The 13,261-nt window shown below is 32.1% G+C and overlaps 1 protein-coding gene across 1 annotated transcript in view; it reads left to right on the forward strand.

Annotated features, from left to right (window-relative positions):
* The window catches only part of LOC114332534 (metabotropic glutamate receptor-like), a 248,028-nt gene that overhangs the window by 167,565 nt on the left and 67,202 nt on the right, over positions 1–13,261 (forward strand). The window lies entirely within an intron of this gene.

Below are 13,261 nucleotides of genomic sequence, written 5' to 3' on the forward strand. Positions count from 1 at the left end.
ACAGTAATGGTCATGGAACTAAAAGAAGAATGTGAAAATATTAAAATAGAATCTAAATAGATAATATTGAAACTGTTAACACTAAATAAAATTAAACTAAGCCCTTTTTCATATCACTTACGTTAACGATAACTTATAACAAACAAATTATCCCCTAAAGTTAGGTTAAACCCCATCATCTGAAAATATTCTAAGTTAGGATAACATCCCTTTATGCTTCATACTCCGTTTCAGCGGTCAGGAGACCCTTCTAGCTACCCCGATTCCGTAATATTAGTAAATGTCTCACTGCGAGGACAGGATTATGCTAATGTTTGCTTCGAAAATATCCTGGATGTGGAAAACAGATTAATATACTTATTTTGAGTTTTTCCAAGAAATGTATTTTCAAATTTGTTGTCAGGAATTTATATTACGGCAGTTTTTACCGTAGATTTCTTTTTGTGTAAACACCGATTTCAAACAGTTTTATGTTTATTTGATTTGATATTTATGTAGACGGTAAAACGATGTTTGTGACGAGGGAATCGATATATTATATGACTTTTAAAGGACTTCTTCTTCTTTAAGTTCCATCTTCTATCGAAGGTTGGAAATCATCATGGCAATGCGGACCCTGTTGACTGCCGCTCTAAATATCTCTGCACTACTGCATTCGAACCATTCCCGTAAGTTCTTAAGCCAGGATGTTCTTTGTCTTCCCACATTTCGCTTTCCTCGGATTTTGCCTTGCATAATAAGTTGTAATAATGAGTATTTTTGCCCTCTCATCACATGTCCCAAGTACTCAAGTTTTCGTCTTTTGATAGTTAGTATTATTTCCGGTTGATTTCCTATCCTTCTAGTTACTTCCACGTTCGACATTTTTTGAATCCATGATATTCGTAGGATTCTTCTGTAACACCAAAATTCAAAGGCGGCCAACTTATTCAAATGGACTTGTTTCAACGTCTACGCTTCCAAGCCATAAAGAAGAGTAGAGAACACGTAACATCGAAGCATCCTTAGGCGAAGTTCTAACCTTATATCCCGACAACAAAGAAACTTTTTAAGTTTAATGAATGATGCACGTGCTATTTCAATACGTGTCTTAACTTCTTTGGTTTGGTCTACATTTGATGTTATCCATGTTCCTAAGTATTTGTAGTTATCCACACTCTCAATCACAGTATCTTCAATAGTTAATTGGATGTTTACGTGTGCTGATTTAGTTATGATCATGCATTTAGTTTTCTTTAAATTCATCTTCAGTCCGTACTCATGACAGCGTTCATTAAGGCGTTGCATTACGTTCTGTAAATCATTTTTGTTATCTGTTATTATTACTGTATCGTCTGCAAAACGTAAGTTGTTCAAAACTTCTCCATTGATAGATATACCTTCTATTGAATTTGAGAGCGCTTCTTGAAATACCGCTTCACTGTAGACATTGAAAAGTAGTGGAGACAGCACGCAACCCTGACGGACTCCCCTCTGTATTTTGATATCTTGGGTGTCCTGGTTATCAACTCTTATCTTGGCAGTTTGATTCCAATATATATTAGATATAATTTTCATGTCACGACTGTCAATATTTTTGCTTTTTAATATATCTACAAGCTTTTTATGTTGAACTTTATCAAATGCCTTTTCAAAGTCTACAAAACATAAGTACATATCCTGATTCATGTCCATGCATCTCTGGGCCAGCACATTCAAGCCGAACAAAGCATCTCGTGTGCTCATACCATTTCTAAAGCCAAATTGTGTGTCACTGATTTCATATTCGAGAGTTTTAACAATTCTACTGTGTATTATTTTCAAAAATGTTTTAAGTGTGTGACTCATTAAAGATATTGTTCTGTGACTACATCTACATAATTCTAAATTGCAGACATTATGAACAGAATTCTAGTTATAGGTCAAATAATATTACCTATTCCTCACGTGGTCGACAATCTTTCTTTGTCTCAAATACAGAATAAACGATTTACTCCCTGGAAATAGGCAAAAAAGGATCCTCTTGGAACTTTGAATAATGCAGTTAGCTGACAACTTATTTAGTTATTATAGTCCTATAAAAAGAAAACCTACCTGTTTTCTACCAAGCGTTCGAAGCCGCTTTTAATATTAACAATTTACTGCAGAATATACCTCTAATATAATAACACATTTAAAAGCGTGGTACTGTACGGATCTGAAAGCTGGCAACTGAATAAGCGAACAGAATAAAAATTACTGGCACTGGCAATGGACTTCTGGCAAAGATCGGCCTGCATCTCTAGAGTCTCACACATAACGAATGAACGAGTACGAGATATTATGAATAGGAAAACAAACATAATAGAAGAAATCCAAGAAAAACAACTTTGTTGGTATGGCCATGTACATAGAATGGAGAAACATCGACTCCCAAACGGGATAATGGAAACGAAATCCCAAGAAATAAGGAAAAGGGGTAGACCGAAAACTACCTTGATAAGTGGAATCCAAAAAGCAATGTCTGAGAGAGATTTACGACCAGGAGATTGGACAGATCGACACGGCTAGAAAATAGGAACCGGAAGACACAGGACGTTATAAACCTGTGTTATATATCGCACCTCGGCAACAACACTGTCATAAGTCGAAATTCAGTGTTTTTTTATGTTTGGTGCATTAAATGGGTATTTTGTTAAACTTTCGTCAGCATCACTGTCGAAAAGATATTTTGTGTTATAAGCGCTAGATGGCTGCTTATGTCTGTTATAGCAATAACTATTTTTGTACAATTCTATTCAGCAACACTGTAACAACTCACTTATGACAGTGTTGCAGAAATTACTATTATTTACTAATAGTAGTAGGTCTTGACAACAACACTGTCACATTATTCTGAGAGCCACGTTTGTAGTGTGATTTCAGTTAGTTATAAACGTGTTTTTTTTGTGAATTTGTCGTACAGTAGTAGATAAGACAAAAGATGGAATTTTAGAAAACGATAAACGCGGAAAGCATGGGCATCAGGTAAAAGTCTCAGATGACATAAAGGAAGGAATTAGAAAGCATATAAATTCGATACCACGCATTGAATCTCATTACATTCGTGCCCAAACAAGCAGGGAGTTTATAGATGAAGGAAAAACTTTAGCTGACATCTATAGAGATTATAAAACAATTTGTATGGAAGAAAATAAAAGTTATGGGAATGTCACCATGTTCTCACGAATTTTTAGGAATGAATTTAATATCTCATTTTTCTATCCTAAAAAAGGTCAGTGCGGTACGTGTGAAGAGTATAAAAATGCGAAGAGTAGGATCCCATTACAGGAAAATTATGATCGTCATTTAAAGGAAAAAGATCTATCACGTGTTGAAAAAGATAAAGATAAGCAAAAAAGCAAAGCAGGTGAGTGTATTACTGTCTGTTTTGATTTACAGGCAGTTCTCCAGACACCTTGTGGGGACATCAACTCCTTTTACTTTAAATCAAAGCTAAGTACGTACAACTTTACTATATTTGACTTAGGATTATTAAATGGTTTCTGCTATGTTTGGCACGAAGGAGAAGGTAACCGTGGATCTAACGAGATAGGATCATGTTTGTACTCATTTCTTAAAAATGAATGCCCTACCTAAAGGCCTTCCTGTTGTATTATACTGCGACAATAGGGATGTTCACAAAAAATTAAAAAGTCATTTCAAACATGTAAAACGGTTAAGAAACACCCTAGGAATAATTGTCCAAAATTTCAACAAAATTGAAAAAGCCTTTCTATAAAAAATCTTTATTAGAAATCTAGCATTATTTTAACTTTCAAGAACGCTTCTCTATTGGCCTGACGTCACTAGTTGCATACCCCAAGCGCGCGCCATTCTCATAGTGTTACTGTTTACCTGTTTGACGTTTCAGGTCATTTTATTTTGTTCTCTTCTTGTTTTATCAGGGTTAAAGTAGAGTTTTATAGTGAATTTGTTTAGTTTAAAGTGGATAGACTGTTTGTAAGGACATACAAAAATACAATTTTTATAAAATTTTACAAAGGATTTTTACAAAAATAAACAAATAAAATGGAAGAAGGTTTTCAGAAAGCCGATTCGTATAAACTACCGACTGTAGTGTAGATGTAACAATGGTGTATGATTTATTGGCATCTTGTAAAAAAATAAATCTACCACAGCTTTACTGAGTGTATATTCCATATAATTTTCCATGTCTTCTTTAAGCTAAAAAAATAAATGCTTAATACTCCACAAAAAAAAAATAGAGAAAGTTGTATGCATGCATTGTACGCATGCATATTGTATACATACTGCTGGTTATTACTTTACCTTGGTTAGGTGTATTAAAAATATTTTTATTCTTCTTCATGTGCCTTGTCCGTTGTGGACGTTGGCTATCATCATGGCAATTTTAATTTCATTTGAGGCGTTTCTGAATAACTCAATCGATTTTTGTCCAAATCATTGGCGTAAGTTTTTAAGTCATGAGTGTCTTTTCTTCCGGGTCCGCGTTTGCTCTCTATTTTACCTTGCGTTATCAGTTGGAGTATACGATATTTATCATGCCTCATGATTTGACCGAAATATTTAAGATTTCGTTTCTTAATTGTAAAAGAGATTTCTTTTTGTTTTCCCATTCGACGCAATACCTGTACGTTGGTGTGGGTCGCCCAGGATATTTTGAGGATACGTGGGTACACCCACACCTCGAATGCCTCTAGCTTTTTCATTAATGTTTCCATTATTGTCCAGGCCTCTGCGCCATATAGCAAGACCGGAAATAATAACATTTTAGCAGCCGCATTTTTAGTGGGAGAGATATTATGTCGCAATGAGTGAAAATATTTCTCATGCATGTTGTTAAATGTTGCTGTGTCCTTTTCAACTCTAGATCTTATTTCGGTTGTTTCGTATTTCGAGTTGACAACTGTTCCAAGGTAAAAAATACTTTTTAACTTGGGTCTTATACATTTTCATTTCAACTAATCTTTTCACTATATTATTGATGATTTTAATATAATATAAAGTCATACCTACATCCACATGTAGTTATTTCAAGGTTTACTTTTACTGTATGTATTATTAGAATCCCGTTTTTAGGAATATCACAGTTTAAGGAATACAAATTTGAGGTCCCGAAACTTTTTCATTTACTCTTTAAGGGGGTAGGTGCAAAATCTTGGTCCAATGCTATTTAAATTAATTAATTTTTTTCGAATCCTGAGAAAACTAATAAGTAGGTATTTTTGAAAAATGTAAATGCAGAAAGAACAATTACATTATTACCAAGGGCCGAAAGTCTCTGGAAAACTTCTATAATGTTTATTTTATTAAGTTAGTTCTTTAAGTTATTTATTTTAAGTTCTAGCTGCAACAAACCATTTCTTTTTCTGTTTTAAATTGGCTGGAACGGTAATAAAAATCTTGTCAGAACTGTTTTCTGATGTATTTACACACCCAGGAACAAAACACCAGTTATTTGGCTTTATTTTTAATAATTAAATACGTAAAAAACTGCGCACATTCAAATACACTGAGTAAATAAGTATACAAAACTAGTCGTCGATCAAAGACGTTACGACTGCTGACGTCACAGACCGTAGCCTCGCTGCAGGGTACCGTTTTTCTAGCCTCCAAGAAAATCAACATTATGAACTCATTTATCTTAAAAATATACATTTTTAAACAGTTTTATGATTGTTACGTTTTTATATACCTTGTAATCTATTGAATTTAACTATATTTAAAAATTAGTGAACATCCCTATTGCAATGGCCAAAACAAAAACAAAGGACATTGCACACATCTTATGGAAAATATAATGTCACTCAAATTCAATAAAATTTATACGAATAGATTCGTTTTAAATTAACGGTCAAATCTTATCACTGCGCCAACTCTTAATTATGATTAATTACGACGCAAATTGCAATTAAAGTTTATCGAAATCACATTTTTGGAGTCAGTAAAAGTGTCACTATTGCTCTGGGTGCTATTCAAAAGGAGCTTAAACCCCGCTGGGCCTAAGCGGATTAGTGAAACTAATTCGCTGATTTATGGAGTACCGACAATTTGGGTATTTTAAAATATTTTTTCTCTCTCTAACTTATGTACGTACCCATTTGATTTCAGATTTATTTATATCAATTTCTGCTCTTATTATTGAAAATATAGAGTTGGCGCAATGATAAGATTTGACCGTTAATTTAAAACGTATCTCTTCGTATAAATTTTATTGAATTTGAGTGACATTATATTTTCCATAAGATGTGTGCGATGTCCTTTATAAGCTCGTTACTTCTTTATATAGTAAGCAAACTCGATATTCTTTCGATCACTTTAAAGTTTTTGGTTGTCGGTCATACGCAAAATGAAGGAGATAACATGCACTCCCTGATTAAAAAACAGAAGAAACGTGTTCTAAGATCTGGTCCTATTTACACTCCTTCACAGTGGATTCCTGTAATTTCTAATGCAAAAAATACTGGTACTCTACACAAAATAACAGAAATGAACTTTACAGATTTTTTTTATGTAAACCATTTGCAGGAGAAAATGGGAACGAATTTTGTTTTAAATTCTGACGGAGAAAAAGTTTTGTTGTCCGACATTGCAACATTACAAGTACTTAGAGATGAACTGTTTACCGTTTATTATAAAACATCTTACAGTGACAGCAACTTCAAAAAAATCTTAATTCGGAAAACAAACAGTAGAAATTCCATTTGCTTAATTCCTGATAATATTGAATTAAAACAGCTCTATAACGCACCACTGAAACTTTCCAAAAATAAAATAGATGCCTTGAGCTTTGTATGCAACAAAAATCACATCATTTGATAATATCATTTGAAAATATCATGATTTTTACCGATCTTTAGGATGCAAAATAGTCCCTCCTCTCAGTTTGTACAAGAGCAACATGCAACAATCATCAAGGAAGGGCGTCAAAAACCAGTAGTTACTTTAAAATTAATGTTAAAAAGCTAAAAAGGTACATGTTTCTAACGAGTACATATTTTGTAATAGGCAATAAGCAGATTTATTTTATGTTCTTATGTAATTACGTTTGCGTTGTATTCTTTAAATAAACATATTAAAAAATCTTAACAATCATTGTAACATATCATAATTTTCACGTTGAACCGCAATTTCTGTGCAATTTCTAACCAATATGATCAGCAACAGTGGCACATTGTTATAATCCATCTTTGGGTTTTCAGCAACACAGACACATTTGTTAATAATTAATAAGTTAGTTTCAAATTTGTACGATATAGAATACTAATTGATAAAATAACCTAAATTAATCGTATTGAAGAAAAATAACAAAATTATTGTTCAATTTATAGAAATAATCGGATGTTAGATATTAAGGATGATCTTCATACGGGATTTACTCAAAATGGCTATTTTTGACTTATGACAGTGTTGTTGCCGAGGTGCGATATCGCCGCTTCGCAAGAACATAGGCATAAGTCAAAAAAGACGATTTTAGAGGAGAGTAATTTTAAAATTTTATAGATATGATCATGCGCATAACTCTGAATAAGTTGTTACTTTAAATAAATTACCTATACAATTTTGTTAGAAATATATCTAAATACAAACTGTGATAACTAGATAAATTTATAGAGTGTTAAAATGGTTAAATTTTATCATTTTGTTACCCCTATCACAGTTGAGTATTTTTTCGTGAGAAACATTTACTTCAACTTTGTTAAAACGCTGACCTAACTACAAAAAGGGTCCTTATTTTAGAGAGAATTTTCACAAAAATTAATCGTAAATATAAGAACAGTCGTTCTTGACGAGAAGTTTTCTTTTTTTTTTGGTAACAAACGCTATCTATTTATTTCAAACTATAAACATTAAGCATTTTTGTTGAACAGAATTTTTACATTAAGAATGATGGCCCAGTGGCTATAACTCTATTGGTTGAAACGAGAAGTAAACACACAAATTGCTTCATATTCTGCGGCGTAACTAACTTGGGTCTGTATTTATACGAAAACGTTAATAGTCCAGGGCGCATCTGTTTTGAGATGGACGTTCAGAGGTGACTCAAATTTTTTTTGCAGAAATTGCTTGAAAACAACTCAAATAATAATATTTGAGTTTTCCTCCCACTCAAAATGGTCCAGAACATTGTTTAAATAATCAAAATGCCAAAATATGAAGGAAAAATTCGATTTTTTTATTGGTTTTTTGATTATAACTTTAAAACTGTTCATTTATGAGAAAAGTTGTACTGACATAAAAGTTGCGTAGTTAAATTTCCTATAATATAATTTTGGTTAAAAATTTAAAAAATAGTCACCCTTGTTGCAAAATAGCAATAATTGCAAAAAAAAAAAATACAAAAACAAGTATTCGCATTTTACGTTTTTCAACCATTTATGCTAAACTTAGGACCTTCATATTTTACCCAGAAAAACTTTATAATATAGTAAAATAACACTGTAAATTTCATTAAGATCGGTTTAATAGATTTTTCAAAATAAATTTTGCAATCCAGCTTTCGCAAAAAAAATTCATTTGTTTCAAAATCTTGCAGGACTGAAAATAAAACAGATAGCAAGTTGAATTTTTTTTTTGCTTATAGAAGTGTACTGTACCTGTCATTTGCAATTTGCAAAATTAAAATCGATTAATTACCACGGCGTCAGGAAATTTTTTAAAATAAACATTACTTTTTGGTGCTACGCGCAGGACAGCGTTGTTCGATTCACACAAGTTGATTTCGACCAAAATTTCTTCGAATCTTTATCTAACATATTATTTTCTTACTCTATATTTTGTTGTATTTTAATATTTTAATTCCACAAAAATCAAACTAATTTTATTATTGTTTGTGAAATATTGTTTAAACAATTGCATATGTTTAAAAATAATAAACTTTTATTCTCTAAGTTAAAATATATGAACAAAGAAAGTTTTTGCTAAAAAAGTGTTATTTCGAAGAATAGAGTAGGTGTTTTTATTTTGCAATAAACAAATTTATTTATTTATATCGAAATGTAATAAAAATTAAAATGTATCAATCATTATCAAAGGTCATTGGAATGCCCAATCAAAGCAAACTATCCGCTGTCCTGCGCGTAGCACCAATAATTAATGTTTATTTAAGAAAAATCCTGACGCCGTGGTGGTTAATCGATTTTAGTTTTGCAAATTGCAAATGAAAGATACAGTACACTTCTATAAGCAAAAAAAAATTCAACTTGCTATCTACTTTATTTTCAGTCCTGTAACATTTTGAAAAAATGAATTATTTTTGCGAAAGCTATTGAACCGATCTTAATGAAACACAGCTTTGTTTTAATGTATCATAAAGTTTTTTTGAATGAAATATTAAGGTCCTAAGTGTAGCATAAATGGTTGAAAAACGTAAAATGCGAATACTTGTTTTTGTATGGTTTTTTCGCAAGTATTGCTATTTTGCAACAAGGGTGACTATTTTTTAAATTTTTAACCAATTCTATATTGTAAGAAATTTAATTACGCAACTTTCATGTTAGTACAACTTTTCTTGAAAATGAATACTTTTAAAGTTATAATCAAAAAACGAAGAAAGAAATCGAATTTTTCCTTCATTTTTTGACATTTTGATTATTTAAACAATGTTCCGGACCTTTTTGAGAGGGAGGATAACTCAAATATTATTATTTAAGTTATTTTCAAGCAATTTCTGCAAAAAAATTTGAGTCACCTCTCAACGTCCAAATGTACTAATATTTTTAAAGATGCGCCCTGGTCTATAAGTATTTAACTACTTTTGCTCCAAACAAATGTAGACATTTGGTGCCATCTCATAGCGACTATTATTATTAACGTCATAGGTCTTTATTCACGCGATAGATACTTAAATTTTTAGTAGATCTGCATTAATAAGTCAATTTTGTCAAATTATGACTTAAGCCTACGTTCTTGCGAAGCTGCGATATATATAACAATTTACTGAATAAACGTGATATTTTCGATTTTTGCACCCTAATAAAAAGCTAAAGAGTTAAAAAAATAAAATAAAATTTGGTTTTTAGAACATTTAAAAAGCTTGAAAATGGCGAAAAAAAAACAGCGAAAAAAAAACGGCTTCGAAATCTTGGCAGAAAACAGGTAGGTTTTTATTCGGAATGGGACGTTTCATCGCCGCCGGTTCATCGCCGCCGTTTCGATGCCGCCGGTTCATCGCCGGCCGTTTCATCGCCAGTTAGATAGTTGATCTTGTATTATGGGGATGACACGACACGACGTTAAATTCAGTTCAAAACTTATGACAAATAAACAGATAAAAAATATCATTATATTAATTTACTGTTCTATTTCTACTTCCCCTAAATTTGATACTAAACAGTATTAAATTTGTAGTGTTAAATTATATTTTATATTATAAAAGTTTAAAAGTCTATTAAAAGATTAAGTATGGCAACGGGAATGGTCATATCTCGCATTTCCTAGAATTCCTAATTAATACTAAAAATAAATAATAAATGTAACTGTCGAAAATTGGTCGAAAATTCGGAAATATATCAGTTAGCTATTAACTGACTGGCGATGAACCGGCGGCATCGAAACGGCCGACGATGAATCGGCCGGCGATGAACTGGCGGCATCGAAACGGCGGCGATGAACTGGCGGCGATGAAACGTCCAAGACCTGTTTTTATTAGCCATCAATGGGCAGCCTTATTATTTTAATAAGTTTTTCTCTAAAAAATTTTAAAATATCCCGTCTATATCATGTTGTACATACAGTATGCGGCAAAATAAACAGTACTGAAATAAATACTGAAATGTTTATGATTATTTGTATATCTACTATACATAATAGCCCCGCAAACATTATTCACGACGACGCAGGTTCTCGATAAAACAGATGATAAAGATGCCCGCTGGCCAGTGGAGGATCTACGGAGAAAGAAACTGAAGAATTTTCCCCCCGAAAAAAAAATTGTTCAAACTTGAAAATATATTAGCTGACATGAAACCGAAACCACAGAAAAACAAATTCAACCCATTAAACACGCTAGTTAGGAAAATGAAGGGAACTTTATACTTATAAGTTATTATTTATGTCTTTTATGTAATCTGACTTTATCTCTTTTTTTGGTTTTTTGGTCGGTTTTTCATTAGAAGTTCCCCTACAGCAAATTTCCCCTCTAAACGCATATGACTAGATCCGCCACTGTCTCTGACACGAAAATATCTTTGATTCTAGTCCGCAATTCAGAACTAGCAGACGGTGGATCTGTCTCACTCCTTCAGCATTCCCCATATGTACGCATCTGGTGGCCTTAGTTCTGGTGAGTGGCAACTCCACAAATTATCACTCAGTATTCGAAGAGACTCCCTGGCAGTGTGACAGGTTGTCCAGTCCTGCTGAAACCATTATTGATTTTAAGCTTGGACCGTTTTCGTAACCTTTTCCGTATGACCGAAATAGTACTAAACCATAAATTTTTTTCTGCAAAACTGAGAACCATTCTGAAGCACCTTTATCACGACATTCACATACGTTATAACGACGTTCGGAAACCACTCAGTACGTTTCGGTGTCTGACACATACAAATTTGAGGCATACGAATTTCAGTACTGTTTATTTTGCCGCATACCGTATATGTCATTTTATACACGGTGGGCCGAAATAAAGGAGTACATTTTTTAGTTTTGAAAATAACTTTTTTGTTTTTTTTTTCGATTTAATTTCTTTTGGCAGGGCTAATAGCCTAACATGTCTTTAACATGACTGCAAATTTGGAAGCAAAAATAACGTACAGTGTCGGAGTTATGAAAGAGTTTATGAAACGGTGCATTTGACCTCGTTGCAAATGAAAACTGTCTTAGCTACAATTGAACTAATAGGCTCTTTTGGTAGGTTAGCTATCCTGAACACTTCAGTAAAAATAAAATTTTTCAAAATTACCAGATTCGCACAATATCATTTTTTTTAATAACGTTCAGAACACGCCTTCGCCATAAAATTTTAAAAAATCCCGAATTTGTAAAATATAATTTATTAAGGTAGTGTCGCCAAATAAGGCCAGTGTTTTAATTAGGCCAATTGCAAATATTTTCTTAAATATAGATATTATACAGGGTGGTTCATCTTATTCGCCTCGGTGTCTGTACGGAAAACCACTTGATATCTTAAAAAATTTTTTTTACAGAAATATACACGGCCTTTAATACTACAATCTAAAAATAATGTGAATTATACAGGGTGCTCCAAAAATGAGTGGTATATCAAAGTTTTATTTTTTCTTATGGAATGCCTTATATCTGATGACATTACTGAATTGACCTTAAAGCCGTAGAAAGCCGTAAAATTGACCGTAGAAAATTTACTTAGCTTTCAATTCTTATTAGGGTTTCTTATACCTATCTCCCTTCTTTTTTTAAATATTTAAATATTTCCTAATTTGTAAGCTTTAAAAATTAGAATTAAGTACCTATGTCGTGGTTATGTACAACACCGGCAATATACTTAAATATCTTAGTTAAGATACTTTCGTTAATAAAATTCATATTTTTATCATTTAATCACACAGAGTGTTCTTATTTTAAATGACATACTCGATATTCTATTCTTTATAATGGAAGATATTTAAAATCTCTTCAATTCCATGTAAACATTCTCAATACACATGTTATTCTGTAAATATAAACTTCCATGTAATTCTGTAAATACCCATTTTCACATATTTTTGTACAATAGGCTCATTTTCGTCAAAGTAGCCATTGCATGGCTACTTTGACAAAAAAAAAGGCTACATGGCTACAACAAAAAGTGGTGTTCTTAAATTTACTTAATAACAATCGGTTTAAGATATGAAAAATACTTATACGGAATGAAATATAATTTAAATATCTTCCAGAATACAATCTCTAAGGGTTTGTAGTTTAATATAAACATATTATTCAATGTCACATGTAGGTCAAAATCAACTAAAATAATACAACACTCTGTGTGATTACATGATAACAATGAAAATTTTATTAATGACAGTATCTTGTCTAATTTTAATGCCGGTGTTGGTGATGTGTTGTACATAACCACGACATATTTACTTAATTCTAATTTTTAAAGCTTACAAATTAGGAAATCTTTAAATATTTAACAAATGAAGGGAGATAGGTATAGGAAACCCTAATAAGAATTGAAAGCTAAGTAAATTTTCTACGCGATAGACTAGTAAGATACAGGGTGTTCCATTTAAAATAAGTAAGTTATTACAGCTTGAATTTGTTAATAGAAAAATCTAATCTTTTGACCACCCTGTAAGAAGATAGGTATAGG

Source organism: Diabrotica virgifera, chromosome 10, assembly GCF_917563875.1.
Source record: "Diabrotica virgifera virgifera chromosome 10, PGI_DIABVI_V3a".
Classification (NCBI taxonomy): Eukaryota; Metazoa; Arthropoda; class Insecta; order Coleoptera; family Chrysomelidae; genus Diabrotica; species Diabrotica virgifera.